The 17,845-nt window shown below is 39.3% G+C and overlaps 1 protein-coding gene across 45 annotated transcripts in view; it reads left to right on the forward strand.

The window, feature by feature from the left end:
* Nrxn3 (neurexin 3) overlaps positions 1 to 17,845 on the forward strand; it is a 1,566,538-nt gene that overhangs the window by 345,139 nt on the left and 1,203,554 nt on the right. The gene's annotated exons all lie outside the window — the stretch shown is intronic.

Genomic DNA, 17,845 nt, shown 5'->3' on the forward strand with positions numbered 1-17,845 from the left:
GTCAATTTCTTCCATTGTATCTTCCACACCTCAGATTCTTTCTTCCATCTCTTGTAGTCTTTGGTTATGCATACCTCTGTAGTTCTTGTTTTCTTCCCTAATTTCTTCCTTTCCATGTTTCCTCCATTTGTGTTTTCTTTGATTTTTCCAATTCCATCTTCAGTTCTTGAACCATTTTTTTGGATTTCCTTCACCTGTGTGACTGTATTTTCCTTCAATTCCTTTACCTGTTTGTTTCAAGATTCCTGTTTCTTTTAATTTTTCAGTGATTTAATTATTTCCTCTCTGATGGCCAAAAACTATTTGGCTGCATCTTCCTGTATTTCTTTACAGATGTCCCTACTGATCCTGTGGATCCCAGGCTTCTGTAGGTCTGAGGTTGGAGCTCTGTGCCCCAGTACCCAAGCAGTAATCAGTGGCAGATGAGCACAGCATACTTGCATGCAGCAGGAGGCTAGACTCTGGAGCCTGTGGCAACCCAGGGACATTTCTAGGGATTAGCCAGGTGTCCTGAGGTCTTACCTAATGTTTCCCCCACCTTGGGGTTTCCTCCCAATAGGGAGACCCAGTCTGTGGTGTTTTGGGGTTCCACAGTTCAGTCTGGGATGGTGAGTAAAGCACACTGGTGACTGAGTGCCTGCAGGAACCTGGGAACTTTTCCTGAGAACTTTTCAGGGGAGGGGTTCAGCTGCGTGCCCTGAGGTTGGAGCTGATGTTTCCTTCACCATGGGGTTTCTTCCATGCCTTCCCAATAGGGAAACCCAGTCTCTGGTGTTTTGGCTCACACAGTTCTGTCTGGGTCAGTGAGTTGGATGCGCAGGCGGGTCTGTGGGCTGAAGGCTGGGCACCTGCTGGAGCCCTGGACCTTTTCCAGGAATTGTCTAGGTGACCTTAGGTCAATTAGTCCCGATTTCTTCCTTCACTGCAGGGTTTTTCTCGACTGGAAAACCCAGTCTCTTGTGTTGTGGGGCCCACAATTCAGTCTGGGATTGTGATCAGAGCACACAGTCATGTGGCTCTGGGCTGGTGACCAAAAGCCTGCCGGGACCCAGGAACTTCTCTAGGGTTTAGCTGGATGACCAGAGAATGGACCCGATTGCTTCCCACATTGTGGGGTTTTCTATTACCTGGGAAACACAATTGCTCTTGTTTTAGGGCCTAGAGTTTGATCTGTTGGTCATTGTGTAGTCACTGCTGTCCTGCTCATCAGACAGAGTGTCCTCTTGGTACCGCCATCTTGGATCCCCTTTGCCTGATAGATTTTAACATCACTTCCTGTTGTTTATTCTTTAGTGAAAGCTTTGGATGTTGTTTTAGTGACATCATTACAGCTTAAGATCCCTATTACTGATAAACCATGGTTTTCTTTCAGAGGAGGGTTGGAGAGTCTGAGAGAACTAAAAGGGATACGGGACCGATAGGCTTCACTATTCATGGATACCACATTGAAACCAAAGGAGACATCCATGTGCAGGGACCTGGTTTCTAGGAACAGTATAGATATTCATATAAATTTGTCAGTCAAGAATTTTAATATTGTAAGCAATAGAACCTAATGAAGTTAGAGACTGCAGAGTAAATCTAGAAGCACTTTAAATTATTTCTTTTGCTTGACTTTATCTTTTCTAATTTTTTTTTTCATGATTTAAACAAAAAACACATTTTTTTAAAAAAAATATACAGGCATATTGTGATGATTTCAGTAGTGTTTTTCAACATGTGTCTTTCCAGGTTTGCTTCATTTCTTTCTTTTCTCTGTTAGTCTCCCAATCATACTCTCATATAGCTCATGTCAGTAATCTCATATATATATATATGATATTTATCATACACATATATTCACATATGTATATATATATATACACATTTATCATATATATGAGATACATCATCTATTCAAGCACATTTTTTCTACACTCATGTAATTTATATAGAGAGACATGTAAAACATTCTCAGTTCATTACATCATAAAAGAGAGTATTACGTACTTATTTTATATGTTTGTATTTTTTTTAAGAAAAAATATTGTGGAATATAAAACCTCATGTAAAAAGAGCCAAAGTATATCTGTATGGTTAAGAAACAGCAAACCAAGTACTCATGCTTTATTTAACCCCTGGGTGAAGAAGGAGAAAATCACCCATGCCTTCCAGTTAAGGAACTGCCTTAACATCATTGTTATCTCTTGTTTCTTTTCCTTGAGAACTGAGCTCTCTGCAATCAATCCATTGCTTCTCTGCACATATTTTCCTGTTTCTATTTAACTCTACTTCATAGTCAAAAGGACAAGCCCTAATTGACTCTTTTTGACAGGTGCACAATATTTCGTCATCAGGGTATATATCTGTTTATTACCTTCCTCTGTTGATAATAATTTCACCTCCATTTTATTTTTTATAACATGACTAATCTTCCAACAAGTGTATTTGTATATTTATTTGCACTGGTGCTATATTCTATCTGGTGGAGTCCAGGAGAGGGACTGATGAATAGAAATGGACTTACATTTTAAATATGAGCAGATGCTATCCTATTGCTTTTCAAAACACTGTCACACTTCATTGTCTTCAAACAGCATGTGAGAGCATCCTTTTCACACATCCCTGGTAGTGATGGGGATATTGATCTTTTCATTGTGCCAGTCTGAGGAGTGTAAAACCACAGCTTATTGTTATTTTAATCTGCATTTTCTAGACTATCTGTGAATCTGAGAGTTTTGTATTTGTCTGGAGGCCACTTAGTGGATCCTTTCTGTGAATGGACTCTTCATGACTTCTTTCATTTCTTCAATAGAGAGGCTTGTCCTTTCCTTGTCTTTCATTTGCCTACATCAAGTAAACAATATTTTGCCATCAAATGTGTTGCTTTCTTATGTAGTTAACTGTTATTAACTTTATAGCCTCTGGTCTCTAACCTTGATAATGACAATTTCTCTGTTCCCATCTCTAAAAAGTGGTTTAGGCTTATTATAGAATGATTTGTTTTAAAATTGAGGCTTTTGCTTCTTATATTTAAATCTTAGTCAAGTGGACATTTACTGTTGTGTCCAGTGGTAGTTTGGGGCCCGTGGTCACTTCACTTTTAATGGTAAGTGTGCTGATAACAGCACTTGTGTACTGCATTTTGTGTTTCTCACATTATACAGAGGTGCTTTCTGAGGGTTAAGCAAAATGACTCCTGTCTCTTAGAACTCAGAGATACGGAATGCCATACTAGGCCAGTTTTATTGTAGAAAATGAGCCACAGAGAACATGAATCATCACTCCAAAGGTTGTTTGGCTAGTAAAGTAGTGAAAGTGAAATTTAAGCCCTGGAAAGAAATAGCTGAAACTTATACCTTTCCTACATGGCCGGGTGGCTGCTTGGGCCAGTATTCTGTTCTCTCTCCTTGGTATGCATTATTTCTATTGTTCTTTATTGCATTGCACTTTCATATATACCAGAGTCTGTACCTATGTTCTCTATCTGCTCCATGATCTATTAGCCTTCCCCTGCAGGGATTCCATACTGATCCGCAGAAGCTTCTTAATCTGTAAAACCCACTCTACTTCCTTGCCTTACATTTTATAACTTAGTGACTACTTTTTAGTCATCTTTGCCTCTGTATGGGATCTGTGTTTATTTTAATTTTGTTAAACAATATTATGGTATTCTAAATAAAGTGATATTAAATAAGCATAGAGATTGCAGATAGATTCAGGTTCATATTAAGTGCTCCCACTTAAAACATGATTCATTTTCTTCTTCATTCCAATATTTATATAGCAGTAAGATTTTATATTCTTCACATTGTCTTTAAGATTGCAATTTAGACAAAGCAATTCATAAATACTTTAAAGTTTCATTGATATCTTCAATAAAACAGTTTCCTCAATTTTGTGCCTTAGTGATTATTAATGTGCTTGAGAAGAAGTACTGATTGATTGCATTTATTTATTAGACATGAAGTATCAATGTATTATTTTTTGTTCAGTGGACTTTTTATTTTATTACTTTGTTTTAAATGTTTTACTTAATTCTATGATAATTTAAAACAATATATTTTTATTGTACTTTACCTCAGCTCCTTTCTTTAACTTCTCCCATACCCATTCTTGCCTTCTACCCACCTTTTCATCTTGTCTTTCTATTTCTTTTATCTTGTCATTGTATTCCTTCCTTTCTTCCTTCCTTCCTTCCTTCCTTCCTTCCTTCCTTCCTTCCTTCCTTTTTTCCTTTTCCTGTTGGATCCGCTTTGTGCTGTCCCCATATACTCCTAAGGTATGGGGCCATCCACTACACAATGCCAACCCACTAGGAGCCACAACTTAAAGAAAGTTGCCTTTCCCTCAGCCAGAACTCATCGCCTGTCTTTAAAGCTTTGGTTATCTATGGGGGCTTATGAACCCAGCCCCTTCTCTTTCCTTGAGAGTGTTGACTGACATGATCACGTGCAGCTCTTGTTCAGTGACAACGGCTATGAATTAATGAGTACAGCAGCCCTATCATGCCCAGGCAATGTTTCACGCAGGTCTTCCCAGACCTCCTGTTCTTATGATATCTTCCACACTGATCACTAAGTCCTGGGCAAAGGGGTGATATAGTGCTCATTTACAATGCCACACTAGACCAGTATGGCATACCATTCATCGCTCTTTGACTAGTTGGGGTTTCTTCAATAACTAGTCTCCAGAACAAAGAATCTTCTCTGATGAGATCTGAGATCTGTACTAATCTTTAAGTGATAGGTGGGTTGTTTAGTACTATGTAGTAAATTAATTATAGCAAGTTCAACCCCAGAGCCTATGAACTCCTACACCATGGGTTCTCAGCTAGATTTGCAGTACCAGACATGGGTTTCCTGTTTGGAGTGGTACTTAAATCCAAGTAGGAAGCAGTTGGTTTCTTGCATAACATTTGTGATGTTATTTCACCCATGATTATAACATGCAATGTTGGTCATTAATGCAGTTCACAGATGAGTATTGATGACACCCTGTCTCCTGACAACAGCTTTCCAGTACTATGAGAGCTAGCCTATAGTGAAGAAGCTTCCTATTCAGTACCTACTTGATTTCTCCATGTCCTCTGCTCAGTATGTGGTTTCAGCCATAGGGTCTTACTATCAGCTTCTGGTGGACAACCAAGAGAAAGGACTATAGCCTATAGTGTTTTGGAGGTCTACAGATACCTCTGACCTATAACTCTAGGGAAGATCTATCACATATGGCATTGGGCTTTTTGTTTGCAAATCCAGAGCTTTTAAGATGAACATAATATGAAGGATAACTCAAATTAAACTCTTTTATATGAATATCTATGTCTGTATCTGTATATATTTTATATCTATATGTCTGTACTTATTGAGCTACTTCTCTAGGTCTATAATGATTTTTTTGTTTTATTTTGTTTGTTCTGCTTAAATTGATAGGATACAAGTGAAACTGATTCAGGTCCTTTTTCTTGCCAAGAGGATGCTGTCTCTTTCATTGTTGTAGGTCTACTTGGATCCAAGAGTCACACCAAATTAGCTAATCTTGATTAAGCCCAACAAAATACACCCATTTCAGATTCACCTTTGTCTCTTTTGCTATTGCTATTCTCTTTCCCCAGAAAACTCTTTCTCCTTTCTCAGTTCACCTATTAATACTAGTTTGTTAACCTGTGTTGACCTTCTTGGGTCAACCCTCCCTGGTAACTACTACAACATCCTTGTACCTCTCAGTCATGAAGCTTACCATCTTTCTTATCTGTGCGTGTGTATGTTGCTCACATAGACTGTCAATTAAAAAAATAAACATTGTTAGTCCCCTTGTCTTCTAGCTGTGAATGGTATGAAGGTGACTGTCGTGAATATTTTCTGAATAAATGAATAAATGTATAAATGACCCACACTTTCTTAGCAGTGACACTGGTTATATCATTTCATAATTTGATATCTAATTTAACCTGTTGTCCTATAATTTTATAAACCTACCAGTTGTTGTCCTTTCCTATAAGGATATTTTATACTTCTGTGAAAACATTTATACTGCTATACCCTTCTCTCTTACTTCCTGGTCCAACCCTTTCTTTTCTCTCCTTGGTCTGCTCTGACCTGTATAGTTGTTCCTACTGCCTTATCTCTATCATTAGCTTTTAGAGAAATAAGTAAAGTGACAACATTTAGTTGACCTTTGCCCAGCTAAAAAGGAATAGTGGACAGAGGTGGTCCAACTTTTATGACATTTTATTTCTTTTATTTTTCTCTCCAGTAGTTCCTATCTGTGCATTTATTATACAGCTTAGATGTTGTTGCAGCCCAAAGAACTGTATACTAAAATTACTTGGTCCATAATTAGGGAGGAGGCTCAAATGAATATGCATTGGTGGTAATAATTATGTTTTAGAAGAAAGTCAGAGAGATAGTTAATATATGTCTTTTGCCAGATTTCCATGAAAACATGAGTTGAAAAAAGTTTGAGTTGAGTAATGTTTTATTAGTGATGCTAAACTCTCTGAACATAAGTGTCTCAGAACTATGCCTGGGGATATTTTCTGGGTTATGTGAATATTGTCTCACTGAAATGGAAGTTCCATGGGAAAAAGCATGGCACATCTGCATTCTGGGATGCTGTAGAAGTCTGAGCTCTATCATGTATAAACTAGGCTAGTCATGTGAAATTATCTACAGTATCTCTTTGAGACTAAGAATCAAATAAGGACAGAGATGTACACTTTATTTATTTTATCATTCATGCTGTGGTAAGCAATAGAAGACTAAACATCTCTGTAGTAGGTTGATGGGATCTGAGGGTTGTGGAGTCTGACTGGTGAGGTTCAAAGACTGAGTCTGATGTCAGTTAAATGGTAATGATCTCTTGCATTTTAATTTCTGCATGCTTCAGTTTCTTTGTCTATTTAAGAAAGGTAATATGGAAACTTTCTCATTGGGTGTGAGAATAATACATTGGATGTGATAGGATAATCCATGTGGGAATACATAAAGGAGAGTAATCCCCATCTTTCCATTCTGTACCCCTTCTATCTCTTTTCTTCTCATCTATTTTCTCTTCTTCTTGAGAGTTCTCCCTTGTTTCTTTTCTTCAAATAGGCTTACCAAAGTTTTTGTTTTGTTTTGTTTTGTTTTGTTTTAACAAAGGCTACTTTTTGTAAGGAAAAAGCCATGCCAACTGCCAAGAGGGCGACATTTCATCCTTATTATAGCATATTAGGACTGGAGATGTCCTTGGAGATGAGGGAATTCAAAGGTCCTCTGAGAAACTAGTTGGTCATGATACCCTGGACAGATTTTTAAAAAGTCAGGCCTTGTTTCAAGTGCTTCTGGACTGCAAGGTCAGCACAGGGGCTTGGCATGGTACTTGTTTGAAGTGTCCCTAGATGTATTTATTTCAATTTAAGAAGCCTTCAATTTCAGGCCTAATTGCACTACTTACTAATGGAGCCATCTCAGTAGAGCTATTAAGACCTTCAGGCGGGGCTGGAGACATGGTACAGTCAGTAAAGTAAAGTACGTGCTGTACAAGCTTGAGGGTCTGGGTTCAATCCCAAGATACCATATTTTAGAAAGCCTGGCATGGTAGTACATGCTTATAGTACCCAGCACCGAGAAAGCAGGCATTGTCGGACAGCTAGATCCTTGGGACTAGCTGGCTGGCCAGCCTAGCCTACTTGGTGAGCTCCAGGACAATGAGAGACCATATCTCAAACAATAAATGGAAACCTGGCCTCCACATACCTGGTTGCATACTTATATATACATCTGCACATAAATATGTACCTGTACACATGAGGATGTGTGCGAGCTCTATCACATGGACTCACAGACACACACACACACACACACACACACACACACACACTCACACCCTCCATAGTGTCAGTAATATTTTTGACATTTTTCCCCCCACAAATAACCAGCAGTGATCACTAGCTTGGATGACGTATAGTAAACATTAAAATCCATATGGGTTTTCTTCTCTGATTCTGATGGACAGGACAGTATCCTGGGTACTTCTCTGAGTACTCCGGATGAGAGCCTAAGCGCTCCTGTGCCTGGCAACAAATCTGAGAAAGGGAGAGGAGTTAGCGACACCATTCTACTTAGCTGCCTTTACACTTTGTCCTAAAATGCCTCAGAACCAGTCTTGAAGTGAGAAAATAAAAATACACCTGCATTCTAAACTTACTTTCCCAAGACTATTTCAATGAATCTTTATAACAGCCTCATAAAGTAAATGTTATTGTTGCATTCAGATACAAATACCTGTAGGAGAGGCATTTTCAAAGCGACTATGTACATGACTTGATCGTTTAACACATTACCAGTAAGTACGGAGAGGCCTCGAGGTCTTGGAATTCTTAAGCACAATTGATGGAGTGCTTAACATTGAAAAGTCAGAAGCCAGTGTAAGAAAGCCAGTGTAAGAATTGACCATACCAGGTTGTGAGTATCTGAGGTCACAGCCATCTGCTCTTGGAAGTATCTATGCCGTGGCTAGTGAGTCCTGCTATGTCCCTGCTGATTTCAGATCCACTCTCTTCAGGATGGCACCAGGTTAGAGTTGCCTGTTTCTGGGCTCTTGTGGTGTAGTTTCCTGCTCTAGTTGGAGCTCTGATCCTACCTTCCCCTCATGGAATTGCAGGAAGAGCTGCTCTAGCCTCAAATATCTGAGGAGGCCTTGACAATTAGAGTCATTGTCACATTGGGAGGAACTTGTGATTTCATAGTAACCAAGTTCCAATTATGGTAAAGCCCGGCATTCAGTGCAGGAGCTGCTTGTATTGGGTGTTCCTAACTCATGCTCTGCATCCCACCCCCGACTGTGGCAGATGTATCAAGGTCTCATTTTTTTTTTTGTTTTTGTTTTCGATTCTTAGCTCATTTAATTTTATCCATAAATACTTGGTCCAAATCACATCACACCCACTATGCTGGTTGTACCCACAGCAAATGACTTATTAATTCTGTATATCAGGTAATAATCTGGAGGGCAGAGGACAGGATGTAGGGAGAGTGGTAGATCAGGGATACTGTGACTTATTGCCACTAGAAGAAGGGAAAGGCCATGTATATCAGTTTTATAAAGAATCAGAAAGAAGGGGAGAAAGCAGTGTGTGTGGGGAGGAGGTGGCGAGGTGGGGGAAATGAAGAACAGGCTCTGATGGGAACAGATTGCCCAAAAGGCAGGTGGGTGGCGGGAAGTAAAAATAGCCAAAGAGTGACCAAGCCTCCATTTTCTTTAAAACACTCACACTTTCAGGATATAAGGAAACTGTTAATTTTGTTGGCACATTGATGACTCCTTCTAATTAATGAAGGGCTTATTAGGGGAAGCAGCAAAGGGGAGAGGAACAAGCTGCTCACAGAGAGGGAAGGGGGATGCAGTGAACTTAAGCTTTCCAGTCACGACCAAGGGGGTGTCACTGGCTGTGTGGTTGCTTGTGGGCGAGCTGGAGCCAAAACCTTCTGCTGGGATCCTTGCCTTCTGGCTCCCCATGCTTGTGGCTGCCACCCCAGTCCTCCAACAGCATGAAGACACAGCTCCCAAACAGCTTGCTTCTGGCCCCAGATGACTTTTGAATCCCAGATCTGTCTCTGACTCACTCTGGTGAATGCGTGATTGGGAACTTGGTATAAGTCAGAGCCCCTGGAATTTTTAAGTTAAGTCTCATTAAGTGTGCATAAAGTATGTGTGTGTGTTTGTGTGTGTGTACATCTTTATGCCAGAAGTCAACTTTTGGTGTCTTTCTTCAGGCACAGTCCATTTTGTTCTTTTTGAGATAAGGTCTCTAGTCATCCAGAAGCTTACCAAGCAAGTGAGGCTGGCTAGCCAGAAAGCCCCAGGGATCTGACCACCCCTTTCCAGCTCTGAGATTGCAAGCATACATCACTATGCCTAGCTCTTCTATGTGTCTTTTAAAAAACATGAATAATGCAATTGTTTATTATGGAAAAAAATGTTAACTTTTGGCGACACTGAACTATGTGTGAAGAGCTCTCTTCTTTAGTCTTAAAGGTGAGGTTGCTGTGAGTGAGAGACAGCACTACCCCATTGACGAGAAATGCTCTTCTGGTACTGAGGGTCATTGAATACATGGCATGGACCATTTCCCGAGACAAATCCAGAGACTGCCACTACATTCAAACACCTGTTCTGTGACTCATGCTAAGAGGTCGCTAAATATGAAATTATTAAATCATAATAACATAGATGACATTTCTATTTTAATCCAGAGCTCTGGAGATCCCCCAAATCCATCAAACTCTTAGAAACTCTCACAAGATGTGCTACCAATGCCACGTCTTGTGGTGCTGAAAGAAGTATTTGCCTGAGAATGGACTCACCTGAGCTCCCTGCACTGACAGATGTGGGCCCTGATGTTGGAACGTACCAATGTGCTACACTCACTTGAAGTGTATGTGACATGAAATATGACCCTAAAGAATAATTCATATGCTGAAAGTTAGCGCAAAGCTTATTCAATACATAATTAGATGAGGTTCAAGGTCATGGCTGACATGACACTGCACCTATACTCTATCATGAGGTTGTGCTTTGTATGAGCACAGGTTAGCTTAGTACTTACACGTACACATATAAGTATACATACATATATATACATGTATATATATGAATGAACTTGGAGTTCCTTAATGCTAGTAATGCCTGATCATTTTGGTAGATATTGAGGACCTGAGTTGTCATCTGTTTCTTTGTGGCAGGTAATGGCAAGAAAAGACACATAGGAGAGCTCCCATTGTAAAACCCACTCTACTAGTTTGGTGAGAAAAAGGTAGGGCCATAGAGTGGGAAGAACCTGTGATTCTCTTGGATTCGTTGTGTGCTGGGTGACCTTGAGCAAGAAACTCAACCACTGCAAGCTTAGGTGTTCCCATCTATATAATGCAGGAAAAGCCCCCACCCTCCTTTTCTTGTGGATAAGAACCAGGATGAATGGAGATCTTAATACCAAGACAGGCACCCAGAGGCATTCGGTTAATACGAGAGCTATGTAATTACCATCTTGCTCTGATTTTGCATCTCTCTTAAGCACTTGCTAAGAGAGTATATGTATCTATTTTGTGAGAATACAGGCCCAGAATCTAACTGTACACAGGAGACCACTTTGCCTCCTGCACAGCTGGTATCTAAAGCATCAAAGAGAATCTACACTCAAGGTACTTGTTAGAGCATTCAGTCACAGTCTGTCGTAGTCCAGCATCTGCCAGAGGTTTGCCTAAGGCACCTGGCATTTATTTCCATTTAATGCATGTTCACATAATAACTCTTACAGTGCTTACCACGTGCACTGTTAAAAGAATACCAACTCATTTAATCCCCACAATGACTTCATAAGCACCACCACTCTCACTTATGGAAGACAAGACTGAGGCACAGAGATGTTAAGTAACCTTCCCCCCATCACAGAGCTAGCAGACGATGAGATCTGATCCTGTTGGTGTGGTTTCAGAGTTTGGAAGCTTCCCTATTGTAGGAGGGAGAGCAACTGCCCCACATTCAGCACATGTCTTCCCAGATTCATCAGGTTCTCCCGAATTTCACAAAGTTGCCAGAAAACAAAAGTTCCAAATATGTGACTTCAGGACCCTCTTTCCTGTTTAGTACCTAACTCTCTGTTGCTAAGTTACTTGTTCAGACATCGTGTGTCTCAGCCAAAATCCTGGGTAAGTATTGTCTTCCATGATCCCTACCAGTCCTAACATGAAAATGTAAGTCATTCTTAGAGTGTGTCCAGAGAGGATCCACTCTGTTTTATTTACCATGAAACAAGATCTCAGAAGCCCACAGATTTTTCTTTACCATCAGGGGTATCCCACCTCATGATGTTATAACAGATTTTGTCCGGTCATATTAACAATTACCCTGTGGTGCATGGGCCAGAGATTGCAGGCTGTGCTTATCTGGTAGTCTCCTTAAGTTTTACGGTTCCAGACTCAGCTCTAGTCTCCAAATCTTCCCAGCCATCTGCCAACATGACCCTATGCTTCCTGTAGAAGGAGACTATCTATTTCTACCCAGATTGTTCTTTTTTTTATTGGTTAATTATATTTAATACGTATGGATCTTTTGGCTGTAAGGAGGGTGTAAGCCACATATAAGCCAATGTGAAATTTATGATGATTTTATTATTATGTGATATAGTTCAATGTGTATCAACCACAGCAAAAGGAAGATAAACAAAACAAAACTCATGACAATGGTTCCCATTTGGTCATTGCTTTCTTTATGCCAGTATTTCACAGATAGTATTTTTTTTCTTTATCCATGCAGACCCAACTAATAAGTAATAAGGCTCTAGTTCTAAACGCAGGCTTTCCTGACATCAGCTTGTATCTTTCATATCACATATGTGTGAATTTGATTGAGACACATATCTAACATTTTGTCCAATTGAAGCAATGCAGCTTTTCTTCCCCATTGACCTTAGGTAAAGAAAGCTGAATATAAACGTTTTCATTCATAACCCACCATTGTCAGCAATACAAGGCCTCCCAGGTTTTATCCCTTCATTTTTAATCATAATGCATTGTATTTCTTTTCCCCAGTGACAACCATTATAATAGTATAAGGTGTATCTGTATTTTCAAACATGCGTGTTTTCTTTGTGAAAACGAGTACTACGTTTTTGTTGTTATGTATTTAAAATTTCTATTAAAAATACCATGTGATGTATTTTAGCGCAATTCTAATATTCATTCAAACTTGAACTTATACAACCTCTGCTTGTTCATATGCTTCCGTTTGATATGCTCTTTGGCGCTATGCATAGCATTTCATTCTTACAGTTTCTGAGTCTTTATCTTTGTTCCCTTGATGAAGCATTTGCCTCCAGGTTTGCTGTTACCAGCAAGGTGATTCATGGCCCCAGGACAGAATTTCTCAGGGCTCCATTACCAAGAGTGGCGTTTCTAGGTTATAGGGTATATGAATGCTCCGTTACCTCAGACACTTCCACGCTGCTTTCCAGAAGGGCTGGGCCAACTTAGCTACCAGCAGCCACGCACAAGGAAGTGGTGCATCGTGTCCTCATCTCTGACAGTGCTTGACATTATCCTTCTTGTATTCATTGCCATTGACATATCTCGAAGGGTACTTCGTAAAGGTCTTCTCTAAGTTTGGAAACAGTTTATTTGATCTTGTGTGTGTGCCTCTGAGGTTGCTCAGGATGAAGATTTTGTAAATGCAGGTGCAGGGGAGCAGCAGGCTTTCCTTTGTGTCCTCTACACAACTGGCATATTGTTTCCCATGAAACCTGATGTTGCCGCGCTTTGTGCAATAATCGTTTGTGTGCTTGTCTCCAGCGAGCACCATATGGCTTGCACACCGTACCTGCTCTCATCACCCCTACATGCCTTTCATTACTTCATTTGGAGCAAGACTCAGTGTTCTCTGAGACAAGTTGTCTGGCTGGTGTTTAGAAGGTTCTTCCTGCCGGTCAGAGGCCATTCCTTGCAGAAGGGCATGTTGCAGCTAGGGGCAGAAAGCCACAGTTGTTCCTTTTCTTTTCTATGGGGGTCAGTGACCCAGTGCTTTTCCTTTCCTTAGCTACTGTCTCTTTACATTAGCCAGAGTTACTTCTGTTAGGGTAGGTATGCCATATAAAAATGCTCCAGGCAAATCAAATCTGTGGGCACATAGACTTTTTTTCCCACCCCTGAACCGATGCCTGAGAGTTATGTCAGGCTATTGATTTGTTGTCTTCTCTGGTAACTTCCTGCCTGCGCCTGGGAAAGGAATTCCCAGAGACAGTAAACACGTGTTTCTGAGCCAAGGACGTGGGTCCTAACCTTGCTAGGCAGAGTGGTTGATGAATTTCATAACGCATGAGTGTTTATTTAGCAAACAGAAACACTTCTAATTAAACCCTTGTTAGAGATATGGAACTGTGACCTTTCTCTCAGAGATGGAATCTTGCTGGCCCATAGAACTCTGGGGTAGTATGCTCTGTGAGGATTATTTAGAGTGGTCATCTTTTTTTAACCATGCAAAAGTGGCTATCCACTTTCTTTTGAAAAGTTTGGCTTCTTTACCCAGACTATTTTCCCCCTTCCTTATACCAAAGTGCATAGAATGCAGGCAGGTCTGGAGACATTCACCCTGAAATCTGGGGTGTCGGAGTGTTCAAGGTAATGTCCTAGAGGAAATTCCCTACCATTCATAGCTTTAAAATGGAAACCATGATCCTTACAAGTCTCCCATCACTCCTACTCTGAGATCCAGCTGTGATAGTTTCCAGGCTTTCATTTAGATTAAAGTCTATTAAAGATTAGACATATTCAGGCCTGCCTTTTTTCAACACGCTTTTCCCTTTATGGTGATTGTATTAGTTGGTTTTAGATAGGTTACACTGTAGTAATAAGCTACTCCTCCCCCAAATCTTGGTGTCTAAAACATGGTTTTCATTCAGTACATGCTTAATGCGAGTAACCTTGGAACCATGATGATCATAGACATACAAGGACCAGATAGTGAGAAGCTCCACTGTGTGGTGATAGGACCATCATGACATTGCTCTTGAAGGTTTGCTGAAGCTGAGAAAAAGAACAAAAAACTTTTCCTGCTGAATGTCTCCATCATTTTCATTGACTAAAATAATGACATTATTTATTATTATTATTATTATTATTATTATTATTATTATTATTATTATGAGGTAATAGCAAACCTGTCATCTGAGAGATAATGGGAGATTGGAACCATGAGAGTAAAAATATACCATAGTGCTGATGAGAAAATGGTGAAAGCCTTGATACATACCAGATCCAATGAGCATCAGATGCATACTTTTGAAGAAAAGAGAACTTTGTAGAGTCCTACAATATAAGTATCATATTGTAGATTCTTACAATGTAAGTATCATAGAGGGAAAGTGTGGTCAGAGTCAGACCATACAACTGAGAGGTTTATTGGTTCTTTCCATGGAGTTCATGGAGAGGAACAGGTTGGGAGTGAAGATGGGATTGCGCCTACTTACCTGTCAAGTGAGCAGCTGTGTTTTATAGAACATTATTTCTGAAGTGATGCGATTTCTAACTTTAGGCCGTCCTGATCACTCACCTGAGAGCATACTCCAAGTTTTCCCTGTCCTGTCTTTAAGGCATCACTGAGCCATGAATACCCTCCCATGTGTGGTCCCATCAGCATACAACTTGGAAGATGTTTTTGTCTCCTTTGCTTTGAATTCTTTATGTTGATGAGTGACATTTCATTAGCTTTTCTGACAATCATGTTTATATTTTTGGTTCACTTCGAGCCTCATGATGGTTTCTGTAATACAAGGAGACGTGCACATTAAAAGAAGGGCAGTAGGCTGTAAGCTGTAATATACTGCATTGTTCTGAGATAGCTGGAGTTAAAATTCCCCATGCCATGCTCTCTCTTGCAGCGTATCCCTGATTTTCTTGTATCAAGATCAGGAGATTAATGAGTAACCCCTCTCAGGTGTTCTTGTGTGTATCTCTCCTCTTGACTCTGGGGAAGGATATTATGTCTTTTACCAATGGAATAAGTAAGTTTAATGCTGAGGAAATTTTATGGGTGTCCTTAACTGGCTTGGCAGCTTCTGCTTTTGGGTTTCCAGAGGCCAGTTGCTGTGTGAGATGATGATTACTGAGAGGTGCCTATGCTGTGAGAAGCCCAAGCTTGTATCTGGAGTAATGAGATACGAAAAGGAGAAGTAATAAAACAAAGGGGGTCTGAGGCATTCGGGTTGAGAAGTCATCATAGACATCCTGCTTGGCTGTAAGCTTGAGAAACCCAAGCTTAAACTGCCTCATCGACCCAACCAGTTACAGAACCATCGTTTTAATGCACTTTGGAATAGTGCATAATGAACAGCAGATGACCACCATAAAACTTTGTATGAGCAACAACTCTCTTGGGTTTTTCTTTTTAATTTTTTTGTTGTTTGTCAGTTTTAATCATTTTTTTATAATGAATTTTAATCATCTTTACCACTTCTCTCTTCCCTCTCCTCCTCCCCTCTGGAACTCTTCCCAACAAGTCTCACAGCTCAACCCCTACTTTTATGCCTTCATTTGAAGTGTGGTTCACTACCTTTAGAGTTTCTTGCCTGAGCTTCAGTGGCAGGAAGTTAACTGGAGCTAAGGCAACTTCCCAGTGGCTACACCACTGAGGAAACTGACACTCCTCCTCCCACAACTGTTGACTGACAATAGTCCCTCAGAGAGGGGCTAAGCGGGTTCTTAAGTCACTTCATCTGACAAAGAGCATTAAGATTATTTGGCTTTACATTACTAAGTCACTTTCCTATCTGAATGCTTCTGTAAAGAATTACTTTAATATTTATTTGGTCTTAAGACAAGTTTCTTAAGGGTTATATATTTAATCTGAATATAACCCTTCAGGCTACATCTTATAACAATGCCATCTCTTTTTATTTTGATCAACTTTTTATTGACTACCCACTTTTTATTTTGTTCAACTTTTTGTTGACTAAAAAGATGGAAGTGAAAAAGATTTCTGTTCTCAAACACATTAAGTACTGACTCCTACACTTTCTTTAAATTTTATTTAAGACAAGGGTAGTTTCTTTTTCTTAGCTCATTCATCTCTATTCATATTTTATCGTCCGGAAAAAAAATTAGTTAGCACTTTAGATCATCTACATGGAGATTTTCTTAGGTGGCTCCACCAATATGCAGGGCAAATTTTAAGTTTCATGCCACTGCATGGGACAGTCTTGCTAAATTCTTTTCACTTTATAATACATGTCCTCTTTCCTTCAGACTCCAGTAATAATTCCCCCACTGTGACTCTAGGTTTTATTCATGTATTTATTCGAAGGTCTTCAGTCTTTTTTTTTTTTTTTGCCTAGTTCCATAGCCAGACTTTACATTTCTTTTTTTAGAAGCATTCCACTTTTAAAGTTATTTTCTGGCTTTATATTGAGGTTTTTGTTTGTTTGTTTGTTTTGTTTTTATTGATTCACTTGGAGTTGATATTTGTACAGGGAGAGTGATATTGTTTTAATGTTTTCAAGAACATGTGCATATCTAATTTCCCCAGCAGCATTTGTTGAAATGCTGTCTTTTCTCCTTTGTATGTTTTGGTACCTTTCTCAAATATCAGATGGTTATAGTTATGTGCACTCATGTTTGGGTTTTCTGTTTTGTTCCATTAGTCTATACGTCTGTTTTTGTTTAAGTACTATGCTGTTTTTATTACCATACCTTAGTAATATAGCTTGGAATCTAGTATAATAATTATTCTGGCATTCTTTTTTGTTGTTATTGCTGTTGTTCCTAATTAGTTTGGCTATTAGGATCTTTTGTGATTCTATATGAGCTCTGGGATGTCTAATTCTATAAATAATACTTCATGGGGACTTCTAAATTGGTATTTCATTGAATATTTATATTGCCTTTGGTGGGATTTCATATTCACAGTATTAATTATATCAATCCATGAGCATTGGAGGTCTTTCTATTTTCTTGTGTCTTACTCAGTTTCTCTCTTTATAGATATATAATGTTCATTGTAGAATCTTTCAAGTTCCTTGGTTAGGCTTATTCCTAGATAATTTTTGAGGCTATCGTGAATGAGGACATTTTCATGATCTCTTTCTCAACATGTTTATTATTGGTATATAGAAATGCTACTGTTTAGATATTTTTGTCTGCCTAAAACATATATATAATATATATGAATGCATGTGTTTATATATTAAATTCATTTTCAGTTATGTTTAGCTTTTGTGGTATAAAACATGGCTGAAAGCTTAGTGGCTCACTACAACAGTTTTTTTTTTTATCGTGTTTTAATTCTGTAAATTGACTATAATAAGTTGAGTCCAGGGTACCTTGTTCTTACGTATGAT

This window comes from Meriones unguiculatus, chromosome 7, assembly GCF_030254825.1.
Source record: "Meriones unguiculatus strain TT.TT164.6M chromosome 7, Bangor_MerUng_6.1, whole genome shotgun sequence".
NCBI lineage: Eukaryota > Metazoa > Chordata > Mammalia > Rodentia > Muridae > Meriones > Meriones unguiculatus.